The following is a 13,793-nucleotide window of genomic DNA, read 5'->3' on the forward strand; positions in this document are numbered from 1 at the left end:
ACCCCGGAAGGCATAAGTTCCGGTGTTGTCAACGAGTTCAGTTCTTTTTCATCTTCTCGCTGCGCAGGTTACTACTTTATGAGTAGAAGCCAAGCTAGCTTATTGAAAATTCTAGCTCATCGCCTGTAGCCTTGCAATCGTCTCGATCGGAGCTGCGGGCTAGAAACGCTCGCCCTCCAAAGGCTGCGACGAGCTGTCCGCCCTCCCAAGGGAGGGGACCGCGGTGTTCACCGCTCGGACCCCAGGAGCTCCGGACCGGTAAAGAGTGGACGCTCCTGCACGTCAGTCGGTGAGATCGCTACCATTTATCGCTGATTGTGCTATCTATTCTCAAGCTAATGAGACAATTGTGTACAAGTTAGCCTCGCTAATTTGTTACTGCGCTAGTGAAGGGAGCGTCTCCGCCCCCCCTTTCACTGCATACATTTGGTTCCTTGCCTGTTCTATCGTCCAGTTAGCTGAGTGTTTTCGTTCAAGCTAACTGTTACGGCGCTAGTGAAGGGAGCGTCTCCGCCCCCCTCTCACTACATACTTTTGTTTCCTTACCTGTTCTATCGTCCAGTTAAGCTGAGTGTTTTCGTTCAAGCTAACTGTTACGGCACTAGTGAAGGGAGCGTCTCCGCCCCCCTCTCACCGCATACATTGTTTCCTTACCTGTTATATCGTCCAGTCAGCTGAGTGTTTTCGTTCAAGCTAACTGTTACGGCGCTAGTGAAGGGAGCGTCTCCGCCCCCCCCTCTCACTACATACATTTGTTTCCTTACCTGTTCTATCGTCCAGTTAAGCTGAGTGTTTTCGTTCAAGCTAACTGTTACGGCGCTAGTGAAGGGAGCGTCTCCGCCCCCCTCTCACCGCATACATTGTTTCCTTACCTGTTCTATCGTCCAGTTAAGCTGAGTGTTTTCGTTCAAGCTAACTGTTACGGCGCACAATTGATTATTTTATTTAATCGTTTATTTGACAGGGACAATGCACTGTAATGAACACTTAAAACATTTAAATGTGTCAAGCGTAACAGTGCCAGATTTAGCTTTGAGCTATTTTCCATTCCCTCACATAAAACATTTAAGGAAATTACTTTTTACAAACAGGGTAAAAAAACAAAATACATGATATGCAAAGAGTGGCAACGACATATAAAGTGTTCCATCCTCCAGTTAACTGAGTGCTCTCGCTCAAAGTTAACTTGCTACAGCGCTAGTGAAGAGAGTGTCTTCACTCCCCTCTCACAGCTCACAATTAGTTCCTGTTCTATCCTCCAGTTAGCTGAGTGCTCTCGCTCAAAGCTAACTTGCTACAGCGCTAGTGAAGAGAGGGTCTTCGCTCCCCTCTCACAGCTCACAATTAGTTCCTGTTCTATCCTCCAGTTAGCTGAGTGCTCTCGCTCAAAGCTAACTTGCTACAGTGCTAGTGAAGAGAGTGTCTTCGCTCCCCTTTTCACTGCACACAGTTGGTTCCTGTTCCATCCTCCAGTTAACTGAGTGCTCTCGCTCAAAGTTAACTTGCTACAGTGCTAGTGAAGAGAGTGTTTCCGCTCCCCTCTCCCTGCACACAGTTGGTTCCTGTTCCATCCTCCAGTTAACTGAGTGCTCTCGCTCAAAGCTAACTTGCTACAGTGCTAGTGAAGAGAGTGTCTTCGCTCCCCTGTTCACTGCACACAGTTGGTTCCTGTTCCATCCTCCAGTTAACTGAGTGCTCTCGCTCAAAGTTAACTTGCTACAGCGCTAGTGAAGAGAGTGTCTTCACTCCCCTCTCACAGCTCACAATTAGTTCCTGTTCTATCCTCCAGTTAGCTGAGTGCTCTCGCTCAAAGCTAACTTGCTACAGCGCTAGTGAAGAGAGGGTCTTCGCTCCCCTCTCACAGCTCACAATTAGTTCCTGTTCTATCCTCCAGTTAGCTGAGTGCTCTCGCTCAAAGCTAACTTGCTACAGTGCTAGTGAAGAGAGTGTCTTCGCTCCCCTTTTCACTGCACACAGTTGGTTCCTGTTCCATCCTCCAGTTAACTGAGTGCTCTCGCTCAAAGTTAACTTGCTACAGTGCTAGTGAAGAGAGTGTTTCCGCTCCCCTCTCCCTGCACACAGTTGGTTCCTGTTCCATCCTCCAGTTAACTGAGTGCTCTCGCTCAAAGCTAACTTGCTACAGTGCTAGTGAAGAGAGTGTCTTCGCTCCCCTGTTCACTGCACACAGTTGGTTCCTGTTCCATCCTCCAGTTAACTGAGTGCTCTCGCTCAAAGTTAACTTGCTACAGCGCTAGTGAAGAGAGTGAATCCGCTCCCCTCTCCCTGCACACAGTTGGTTTAATGCCCGTTCCATCCTTCAGTTAGCAGAGTGCTCTCGCTTAGGCTAACTCGCTACGGCGCTAGTGGAGAGAGTATTCCTGCTCTCCTCTCACGGCATAAACCCATTAACTGACTTCATTTTTTCTCACCCCAGTTAGCAGAGTGCTCACGCTCAAGCTAACTACTATTGTGCTCACTCCCCTCCACTGCATATTTGTTTCCTGGCCCAGTTATTTACACTCAGCTGAGTGCTCTAGCTATCGCTAGGTCTCACGGCTCTAACGCCTGTATGGCTCCTCTTTAACCAGAGGATGGCCATGACCTTTGTCCCTCTTGTCTTGGCCTCGAGCATCTGAGGGAGGGCCTTTCGGAGGACCCGTGCATGAATTGCACCATCATGCCTCGTGCGGTAAGAACTGCTAGACTAGCCGAGGTTGAACTACTGACTGAGGGTGGCCTTCCCCCTGCACAGTCGACTCCAGCCCAACCTACCCATCCTAGGCGTTGGGCCGCAGAGGCACCGCCCAAGAAGAGGACTAAGCCTGATAGGCTGTCCTCCAGGGTGGACCTACTCACTACTGAGCTAGCCCAGGTGAAGTCACTCCCCTTGGCTCTCCATTCTGGTGCCCGTACAGAGCACGCCGCTGCACCCGATCCACTCTCGTCCAGACTCGTCGCCAGGTTTGGCTGGCACAGTCACCCTTATCAGAGACATGTAGGAGCCGGGGGAGCTGTTCGGTTCAGCTGCCGTACAGGTGCTCGAACGCCAGGCAACAGTTCTCAGCTCTTCGCAGAGACATGCCCTCCCCCCGGTAGGCCTAGAGGTTCCGCGTCTGCCTTCCGAGGCCGCTCCCATCCACCGGCTCACCCCGGTGCCCGCCATGGGCCTTAGCGCCCCACGAGGGGGCCGGCCCGCCACGGTCCTGTTAACTCGCCCCCAAGGCAGGCTCGGGATCCGGCTAACCGTCGCCCCCCCAGAGCCAGAGGCTGGGGGGCAAGGTACTGAGGGTCTGGGGCCAGCTGTTGGTTATTTCTCCCAGCAGCAGCTCAACTACTGGGTAGCTCAAGCTTCAGACCCCTGGGTGGTTTCCACCTTAACCCAAGGGTACAAGCTTCAGTTCCAACGCTGGCCCCCAGTCTACAGCCGGGTCAAGATGACCACCATAAGCGACCCGGCAAAAGAAATCGCCCTAAACCAGGAGCTGTCAGTCCTCCTTGCCAAGGGTGCAATCGAGCCTGTGGACCCTATCTCACAGCCCGGGGGCTTCTACTCGACCTACTTCCTGGTAAGGAAGAAAGGCGGTGGACTTCGCCCAATCCTCGATCTGAGGGGACTCAATAAGTTCCTAAAGATTTTACCTTTCCATATGCTGAGCACAGCGGACGTTCTTCGTACCGTGGCCAGGGGGGAATGGTTCACGTCCGTCGACTTGAAGGACGCTTATTTTCATGTGCCTATTGTGCCTCATCACAGACAGTTTCTTCGCTTTGCCTTCAGAGGTCGTCATTTCTAGTTCAGGGTGCTCCCATTCAGACTCTCCCTCTCCTTAGACGACTGGTTAATCTGTGCACCATCCCGGTTACAGACGATCCAGGACACGGCTCTCTTTCTCTCTCATGTCGCCCGGCTAGGCCTCAGGGTGAACATGGAGAAGAGTTGTCTGAACCCCTCTCAGAGCCTAACCTTCATTGGGGTGGCTCTGGACACAGTCACTCAACCAGCGAAAGCAGTGTTCTCGCCCCCACTCCTGGTGGCCGTGATGCTTTATTCTAGCAGCAGCCGACTGGATAAGCTGTCCTGCTAAAACTTCTTTTTTTTCCAGCTAGGTGAAGGCAGTGCTTTCGCTCCCGCTCCCTCTGCTGGTAACATGGGTGTAGTTACATCCCTTTTGTGTTCGGCGAGTAGGAGCGTTGCTCTACTCTTTCCGTTCAGCAGGTAGCTGGTGAAGGCTGTGTTCTCGCCTACGCTGCATCTGGCATTCGTTATTAACTCAACCAGTGAGGGCGGTGTTCTCGCCCCCGCTCCTGGTAGACGCGCTGCTTCATTCTAGCAGCAGCTGCCTGGCTGTTAAATGTCCTTATCTAATCCACCTAGGTGAAGGCAGTGCTCTCGCTCCCGCTCTCTCTGCTGGTAATGTGGGTGTAGGACATTTACATCCCTCTCTGTGTTCGGCGAGTAGGAGCATTGCTCTACTCTTTACGTTCAGCAGGTAGCTAGTGGAGGCTGTGTTCTTGCACCCGCTCCCGGTTACGCTGCATCTGGAATTCGTTATCAACTCAACCAGTGAAGGCAGTGTTCTCGCCCCCGATCCTGGTAGGCGTGTTGTTTGATTCTAGCAGGAGCCGCCTGGCTAGGCTGTCCTGTTAAACTTCCTTGTTTAACCCAGCTAGGTGCGGGCCTGTCCATCTGCTGCACAGACTCTGCTGTGGGACGCCTTGGCGTCTCCCCAACAAGAAGGACCTCTTGTCTCAATTGGAGGGTCGGATGTGGCACCCCGACCCCTGCCACCTCCAGCTGTGGGTCTGGCCACTGGAGGGCCCGACCCACTGCTGAGCGACTGCATAGAGTCTGTCAGGAAGACTATTCTCAAATGCTAGGGCACAATCTACTCGTAGGCAGTACGAAAACAGGTGGAAACTGTTTGTTTTTTTGACTGGTGTCAAGGGCGAAATGAGGACCCAGTATATTGCTCGGTACCCTCTTTTTAAGGTGGAGCTCTGAGGCTTCGCCCCCCGAATATCCCAAGGGCCCCTACATGGGACCTGCCCTTGGTGCTGGATGCCCTATGCTCGCCTCCTGTTGAGCCTTTGTTACAGGCAGAACTGAGGTGGCTCAGTCAAGACTGCTTTCCTTCTTGCCATCACCTCAGCAAAGCGTGTAAGCGAGCTTCAGGCCTTGTCCGTGAACAGCTCGTGTCTGAGGTGGAACTCAGATGGCTCAGGTGTCACCTTATGGCCGAACACAGCGTTCCTCCCTAAGGTGCTGGCACGCTCTCATTTTAATCGGCCTATCCAGCTGGCACGGTTTGACCCCCCATCAGGAGAGGGGGAAGAGAGGTCGAGACTCCTATGCCCGGTGCGGGCCCTTAGAGCTTATGTCCAGACTACCGCAGGCATGCGTCAGTCTGAACAGCTCTTTTTGTGTTACGGTGGTCCTAGAAGGGGCTGTGCGCTCTCAAAACAGCGCTTGTCCCACTGGATCGTGGACGTCATTGCCCAGGCATACAGGGCGAATGACCGTCCCTTGCCACTCTACCAGGAGTGTCTCCACGTCATGGGCGACCTTGAGAGGTGTGCCCCTGGAGGACATATGTGCTGCGGCCACATGGGCATCTCCGAGCACATTCGCCAGATACTACAGGGTGAATGTTGCCGCCCCTCACCCGCTGGGTGTGGTCCTCCTGCAGAGTCCGTCTAGGCCATCCTTATAGGTGAGTATTCAGACTTCCTCGTGACTCTGTTGGTATAGGTCATCCAGTGCTAAAGCACCGCCTCTGGCGGTCAGTAAGTATGAAATAGAACGATAGTTACGTATGTAACTACGGTTCTATGAATACTGGATGACCACCAGAGTTCTTGGTCACTCGGAATTTCGTGTTTCCGCGAGAAGATTCCATAGAACTGAACTCGTTGACAACACCGGAACTTATGCCTTCCGGGGTCATACGAGGTCACACGTGACTTTGTTGATATAAATATTCGACCTACGCATGCGCGAGACAGAAGATATCCAGTGCTAAAGCACCGCCTCTGGCGGTCATCCAGTATTCATAGAACCGTAGTTACATACTTAACTATCGTTCTGTGGTTTGTCAGTAGATGACTGAATTCATTCCAAATGGCAGGATGTTTGTGGAGATATTTTCAATGTCATACCATTGATACCATGTGTCAGTTTGTTTTTTCTATTACCATTTCTTTAACCAGTGGTGCGCAGACCACACATTGAGAAGCACTGACATATGGCGCATTTCCACTACACGGCCTCGCTCGGTATGGCTAGGCCTCGTTAGGACTGGCTCACTTTATGGCACATTTCCATTACAGTTTAGGAACTGGGGTAGTATCTATAGTAACGCAGTGTAGGCGGAGCCGTGACGTCATCTTCAATGAGAACCCCAGAAAAAACAACACAGCCGTTAGCTGTTAGCACTCAGAGCTCACAGCTCCTCATATCTGTTCAGAAACTAGATGTTACGTCCCCACTAAGGTCTAGGGGACCTGGAGACATTAACACACAACAACCAATAATATGAGAGTCAGCGTAAAGGTTTGACAAAAGGTTTATTTTTGTCAACCTAGAAAACTGAACAGAAAATACTCTGTGTGAGGAGGAGGAGGAGGAGTCGAAGGATTGTGCCAAACAAAAGAAACAAGCATAACAAAACCAGGCCTATCTCTACGTCTATCCTTTGAAACCAAAACTCAAACAAAAACCCTCACTAACTAAACTACTCGGAATAGGACAAAACAGAATACAGGGGTGACAACAATCCGCTAACCTAGTGTGTCTTAACATTAGTTAGCTACGTGATGAGAAGTGTACAGGGTACCCCAGACTTACCTAACTCCTCCACCTCTCAACACACACACTTTCAACATAGGTCATACAAAACAAAGAGAAATATTGTCGTTACAAGGTAGTCAATTGCATGCTCCTCCATCAGCAATCAACCCAGAGTGAGAGAGCGAGAAGACTTCCTGGGTGCCTCCTTTATGGTCGGCCCTGGCTGCTGATAGGCCAGTTTAGGGTGAGAGGATCCAATCAGCCATCAGACTCTGGTGCACAGGCAGGTCCTGATCAGCTGCTGATTAGCTGTGCAGAAGACAGGGAGAAGCGAAAAACAGGAGGGAAGGAGAACCACACAAGTACAGCCTGCCTGGCACGTAACAAAAAGTTAAACAAGTACAAACCACAGACTGCCTGTGTCATGGCGAATACAGTCGCTGCTTTATTTATGTCTGTATAGGCCGTTGTTGTGAGTGTGGACGGTCGGAGCATATACTGCGTTAGCTTAGCCAATCTCCATTTAGAAAACACGCATTTTAAAAGGTTTTTCGCCTGCCGTCTGTCTGCAGACTTGTCAAAGCATTAATTCATGGTTTTTACTAACTGGTATCAGTATGTTGTTACTTCGGCATCATTTTGAAACGTGTATTACAATTAAATCACGGTCAAATATGTCCATCTTGTTTTAGTTGTAGCCCCCTTGCCAGCGATTCTCTCTCTAGTTTAGCATACTCAGCCCGACTCAGCCTCGTTGTCTCTGGCCCTAGACCCACGATTTTATGAGGCCAGAAAAACTGAATTAGGACCCGCCGGCCGGTACTAGGCCAAGTGGAAACGCAACCAAAAACGGGCCGCTGACGTCACAGCCCTCTTAAACCGTGCTCTGCGCTGTAGTGGAAACGCGCCAATAGATGTATCGACAACCTGAGATCAAGTCACCTTGTTTGAATCTCTAACAGATGTTTTTAAAATCAGTGAGCTTATGCTTTTCAATATTGGCTTCTTGTGAATAAATAATACATTTGATCAATTCAAATAAAACAATGCAATTTGTATGCCAACCCCTGCCTGCCCAGACCTGAACTGACCTTTCTGCCCATTCAGTTATTCTTCTAGTAGTAACTGACAAATGTCCTTCATGTCTGTCCAAAAAATGGCTTCTGTATTTTCCCCATGTCTGTGTCTGTGTAGTTTGTTTCCAACTTTGCCTCTGGGCTTTTCAGCAACTAGGTCAATCACAGCTGTGGCCCCTGGTGTAAACCCCTGTAGCACATCGGTGAGAAACTCAAACACACCTCCCCACCTAGTAGTTATTATAAAATTATTATTACTCGCAATATGTACATGCTATACCCAAGTGTAATAATCAAGTTAGTATTGCACAGTTGAATATTGCACAGGTTATACAGCCAATTAGACATGCAAGTGTTTTTTATTACTCTTCCTTATAGCATTGATCCATATATGTTTTCCCACTGGCTACTATTGTCTTAATCTGATAATGTAGCATGAGATTATTGTGAGCTAAAAGCCGTTCTCTGCTAACGGTTGGTCTGTGATGTGATGCCCAGCAGTTCTCAGGCTCAGGTGTGAAAGAGCTGCTAATAACACACACAAAGCCTTATATCATCTCAAACCACAGGTGACCAAGTGTGTGCGTGTGTGAAAGAGAGAGTGGGAAATCCTTTACTGGAGGCAGAGAGAGCCGGTGAAAGGTGATCTATCTCTCTGCAGATGGTATTGACCCATGCAGGAGGATTTCAGGGGGTGTTTCTCCCCAGGGATGAGCTCTGTTTCCAGCCTGACTGTCGGCCGTGCCTCCCTGGAACCCTGAGCTCCATCTAACCCTGCTCTCTGACCTGTGTGTGTGTGTCGCATCTCTGACTGTAAGGTCTTGATGATTGCAGGGTTATCAGGTCAAATAGGTGTGTGTGTGTGTGTGTGTGTGTGTGTGTGTGTGTGTGTGGTTGTGTGTGTGTGTGTGTGTGTGTGTGTGTGTGTGTGTGTGTGTGTGTGTGTGTGTGTGTGTGTGTGTGTGTGTGTGTGGTGTGTGTGTGTGTGTGTGTGTGTGTGTGTGTGTGTGTGTGTGTGTGTGTGTGTGTGTGTGTGTGGTGTGTGTGTGTGTGTGTGTGTGTGTGTGTGTGTGTGTGTGTGTGTGTGTAGTGTGTGTGTGGTGTGTGTGTGTGTGTGTGTGTTGTGTGTGTGTGTGTGTGTGTGTTGTGTGGGCACTGTAATTATCTCCGGTTAGTCCACCAGCAGATTTAGAAAATCCATACATTAATAAAACACAAATGTTTAAATCAACATTCATTTAGTGAGATAAACCAGCGTTCATTTTGAAAGTATTCTCTTCTTTGTTACTATTATAACACAATATAAGTCATTAGTTGGCTCAAATTGAAGTGCTAAGGTTAAAAATAGCAGTCACAGTTCCACACCCTACTTGTTTGCTTAATTGTAAATATTATCTTAAGGGTATATTTCATTTGATAAAACAATACCTTGGTGTGATATTGGGCTATATGAATACAATTAGATTGAGGTGTGTTCAGAAGGGTAAAGCCACTTTCCCTTTCCTGTCACGACGGGCTATATTTGATAAAGCTGCACTCGAAGGACCTTTTTGTTGCACGTATTTAACTTAGTGACACACCTGTGTGATGTGAGGAATGAAGAATCACTGCCTTTGGGACCAGAACTTTTACTTTCAGGGTTCTACCAATCGGAGCCCGACCTGGGGGGTTTGTTTGTATCACTTTAGGAAGAAGAAGCGAACACTGCCTTCACTGCTAGAGCTGCAGCCTCTGGTGGTCTCGGGGGTCCGACCCTGTGCCCCGTTCACTCTGCACTCCCCTTTCTCGTATGGCTTTTGGTAATCTTTGAGCGATTTCCCTGAGAGGCTCTTCTGCTCCCTTTCCAGTGCAGGAATGGAATTGTTACAGTTTTTTCATCGACAAGAAGAAATGAGATTTTCTAATGTTCTGTGATTTGAATGTAACTCACTTTATGAGGTAGTGTTGTTTGTGATTTTGTACCAGATTCAAAAAAAGGGTTAACACTTATTTGCAATGCAAAAGATAGTTATTCTAGAGGGAGGTGTCAAAAACAACTAGGTCATCTGATTTCAACATGGGAATGTTTTCATAGGAAATGACCCTGATATTTAATAGAAGGAGCTATGATCCAGCTTGGGACCTTTGTTCACACTTGAATGTACAAACTAATATTATATCCATTCACATTATGAACATAGTTATATATTTCCCTCAGTTTGTCTTACCAGAATGTACCAAAGTGTCGAGCCTCACAGCATCTCTTCTGTACAGCCACCTCACTTTAATATGAATGTTTGTCAGCACTATCCTCCTCAAATAAAAGGTCATCACTCCATGCAAGCTTTGGCTCTCCTTCTTTAATGTGTCCATTATTACCCACATAACAAAAAGCTATTTTTATAACCGTTATTTCTAAATGTAATCTGGTTCCTGTTCTAGCTTGGCTTGGAGCAAGGCAGTTATTTAATTGCAAAAGCTTTTATTAAACAAGAAGAAAGACCAGAGTAACACACACAATGGCAACCAAGGACTTTTTTCACATTGTCCACGTGTACTTGTGTGTATCAGAGGACTTGAAATACAGACAACAGATTCAAACAGGTGTATTACTAGCTTGCAGTGATTGCATTGCCCCGAAACCTAACGTTTGTTAGTTCGATCCTTGTGAGGTGCATTGTTCCATCATCCCAAATAAAAAGGCAAAAGCACTTCAAAACCTTCCCATACTGTGTCAGGTCAAATGGCTCAGAGCGTTAGACTGCAGGTTGTCGGTTCAAGGCTCTTCAGGTGCAGTCATCTTTCAGGTCCACAAACCCAAATGAACAACACATAAGCTCTACGAAACAATAATGTCTCAGGTCAGATAAGAGGTGCTTGAGCTTTGTATTTTTATGGAGGACGGAACATGACTTAAGTATAAATAAATAAATAAAAGAATAAATAAATGCATAAATAAATATGGAAATAAATACACCAATGTATAAATAAATAAAACAGAACACACGTTATTATATATCCTTCATATATTTACTCGACATACATTTATTTATTTATGTGTCCGTATGCTAATGAGGTGGGCGGTCCTAACCTCAGTCTGAAGCAGGATTGGTTACAGGAGTGTGTGATCATTTCTGGCAGAGGGCTCAGAATGAACAGATATGACTTGCCACGAATCTCTTGCTTCTGAGGTTAGGACCGCCCACCTCATTAGCATACGGATATATTTCTACATTTACTCGACATACATTTATTTATTTATTTATGTGTCCGTATGCTAATGAGGTGGGCGGTCCTAACCTCAGTCTGAAGCAGTACATGAAATACAGACAACAGATTCAAACAGGTGTATTACTGGCTCGCAGTGATACAAGAGGACCATTGTAGAAAGCTGAAGTTTAGGCTTAGGGTTTATGAGCAGTGATATTTTGCAATCTTTCAACCAAAGTGAAGTATTGGTTAGTTGACCAAACCAGACACCAGATACTCAGATCAAATAGCTCAAAGAGATACACAACCGCTCAGCAACCCTAAAGTCTTAAGTTCGATCCTCTTAAGGTGCAGTGATTTTTGAAAGCCAACAACCAAAGTGAAGAATTAGATTAGAAAATGAAAAGGACAAGAGCCAGAACAAATGGCTCAGAGAGATACAACATTGCCCCGAAACCTAACGTTTGTTAGTTCGATCCTTGTGAGGTGCATTGTTTCTTAAAGTCCATCATCCCAAATAAAAAGGCAAAAGCACTTGAAAACCTTCCCATACTGTGTCAGGTCAAATGGCTCAGAGCGTTAGAAGACTGCCTGTGAGACTGAAGGTTGTCAGTTCAAGGCTCTTCAGGTGCAGTCATCTTTCAGGTCCAAAAACCCAAATGAACAACACATAAGCTCTACGAAACAATAATATCTCAGGTCAAATAAGAGGTGCTTGAGCTGTATATTTTAAGGTCCAAACCTGAGGTGAAAATCACAGATAGGCCAGGGAACATCTGACTGTGTCAGGTCGGATGGCTCACTGTGATAAGAACCCGTCTTGGAGACCAGAGTACGTGAGTTCGAACCTCGTGTGGTCCACTGAGTTTAAAGATCCCAGGAGTTTGAGTCTTGTGCCATGCAGAGTTTGAATGTGTCTTTCCCTTGATGAAGAAGTCAAATACAAGTAAAAGCAGAGAACTGTCATCAGGTCTGATAGCTCAAGGAGATAGAAGGGTGGTTGGTAGGCCAGAGGTTGCAGGTTCGAGCCTTATACGTTGCAGAGAGTAGATAAGGATAAAGGGGTAATGAATACGTTAATAGGGTTAATAGGATGCTAATTAAGGGAATAGAAGAAAGGAGGGTTAGGAAGTAAGAGAGTAGTGAATAGGATACTATCTTAGGAACTGGAAATGAACAAAGACGACAAATGTATTTTAAGAAACTTTTTTTTTATTCATACATATTTATTCATACATTTAGCCTTTTCCCCAAGTCAGCTAAATGTCCCCAAGTCTGCTAAGTCTTCTAAGTCTGCTAAATGTCCCCAAGTCTGCTAAGTCTGCTAAGTCTGCTAAACGTCCCCAAGTCTGCTAAGCGGCCGATAGGTGGCTGCCGGCTCTCACTGCACTCCTGGCAGTGAGACTGGCCCTGCAGCCACTGCCGATAGTCTGCTAAGTCTGTAGGCCTGCTAAGTCTGCTAAGTCTGCTAAGTCGGGGGGCTGATGTGGCTGGGGGGGGGGCCGCTCGGCACCCCAGCCACCGCCCCAAGTCGGCTAAGTCTGCTATACGTCCCAAAGGCTGCTAAGTCTGCTATACTTCCCCAAGGCTGAAAATGTCCACAAGTTTTTCAGCAACATAGGCAGCCGATGATGGGGGGGGGGGGGGTCCTCTCTTCACTCTCTGTGGGAAGAGAAGAAGAAAAAGACACCATGAAGTCAGTATAGCTAACCCTAACCCATGAAAACATCTTATTTTATGTGGAAATAAGGCATGGTTTAGTGCGTAGACACAAGGCGTAGTATAGTATGTCGATAACGATGACAGAAAAGTAATAATATAGCATTTATAAAAAATTCAAAATATTAGAAACGACATAGAAAAAAAATATATATATTATTTTATGCCATGATAAGGCACGGTATAGTGTGTGGATACCAGGCGTGGTATTTTATTTCGTAAAAAATGACAGAAAAGTCCAAATATAGCATGTTGAAAAAATGACAAAAAAGTCATAACCCTAACCCTAACCAATGTCGGAGAAAACGTCGTATTTTATGTGGAAATAAGGCACGGTTTAGTGCGTAGACACAAGGTGTAGTAAGTCATAATATAGCATGTATAGCAAGTCATAAGCCTAACCCAAACCAATGCCGGAAAAATGCAAAAAGAAAACATGGTACAGTATGTCGAAAATATCATAAATAGTCATAGTATAGTACCGTAAGTTCTTCAGAAACTCCAGAAGCCACCGTCTTCATTGATGTCAGATGAATGTCCTTGCAGTCCTGTGGGGAGAAAAGAAGAAAAAGACCATGAAGTCAGTATAGTAGATTGAAAATGTCAGTAAAAACTACACAGTATAGAAGTTTTAGAAAAAAAACGATTAATATATTAGGGTGAAAAATGTGAATTAAAAAATGAAAAAGTATAATATAGTAATATCAGAAGACATTTTGAAAAAAACGACATAGTATAGTATGTCTAAAATATCATAAAAGTCATAGTATAGTACCGTAAGTTCTTCAGAAACTCCAGAAGCCACCGTCTTCGTTGATGTCAGATGATTGTCCTCGCAGTCCTGTGGGGAGAGAAAAGAAGAAAAAGACACCATGAAGTCAGTATAGTATGTCTAAAATATCAGAAGAAATTACATAGTATAGTATGTCTAAAATATCAGAAATGGTCATAGTGTAGTACCGTAAGTTCTTCAGAAACTCCAGAAGCCACCGTCTTCATTGATGTCAGATGTACTTGCACTC

This window comes from Trematomus bernacchii, unplaced genomic scaffold, assembly GCF_902827165.1.
Source record: "Trematomus bernacchii unplaced genomic scaffold, fTreBer1.1, whole genome shotgun sequence".
In the NCBI taxonomy this organism is placed as follows: Eukaryota; Metazoa; Chordata; class Actinopteri; order Perciformes; family Nototheniidae; genus Trematomus; species Trematomus bernacchii.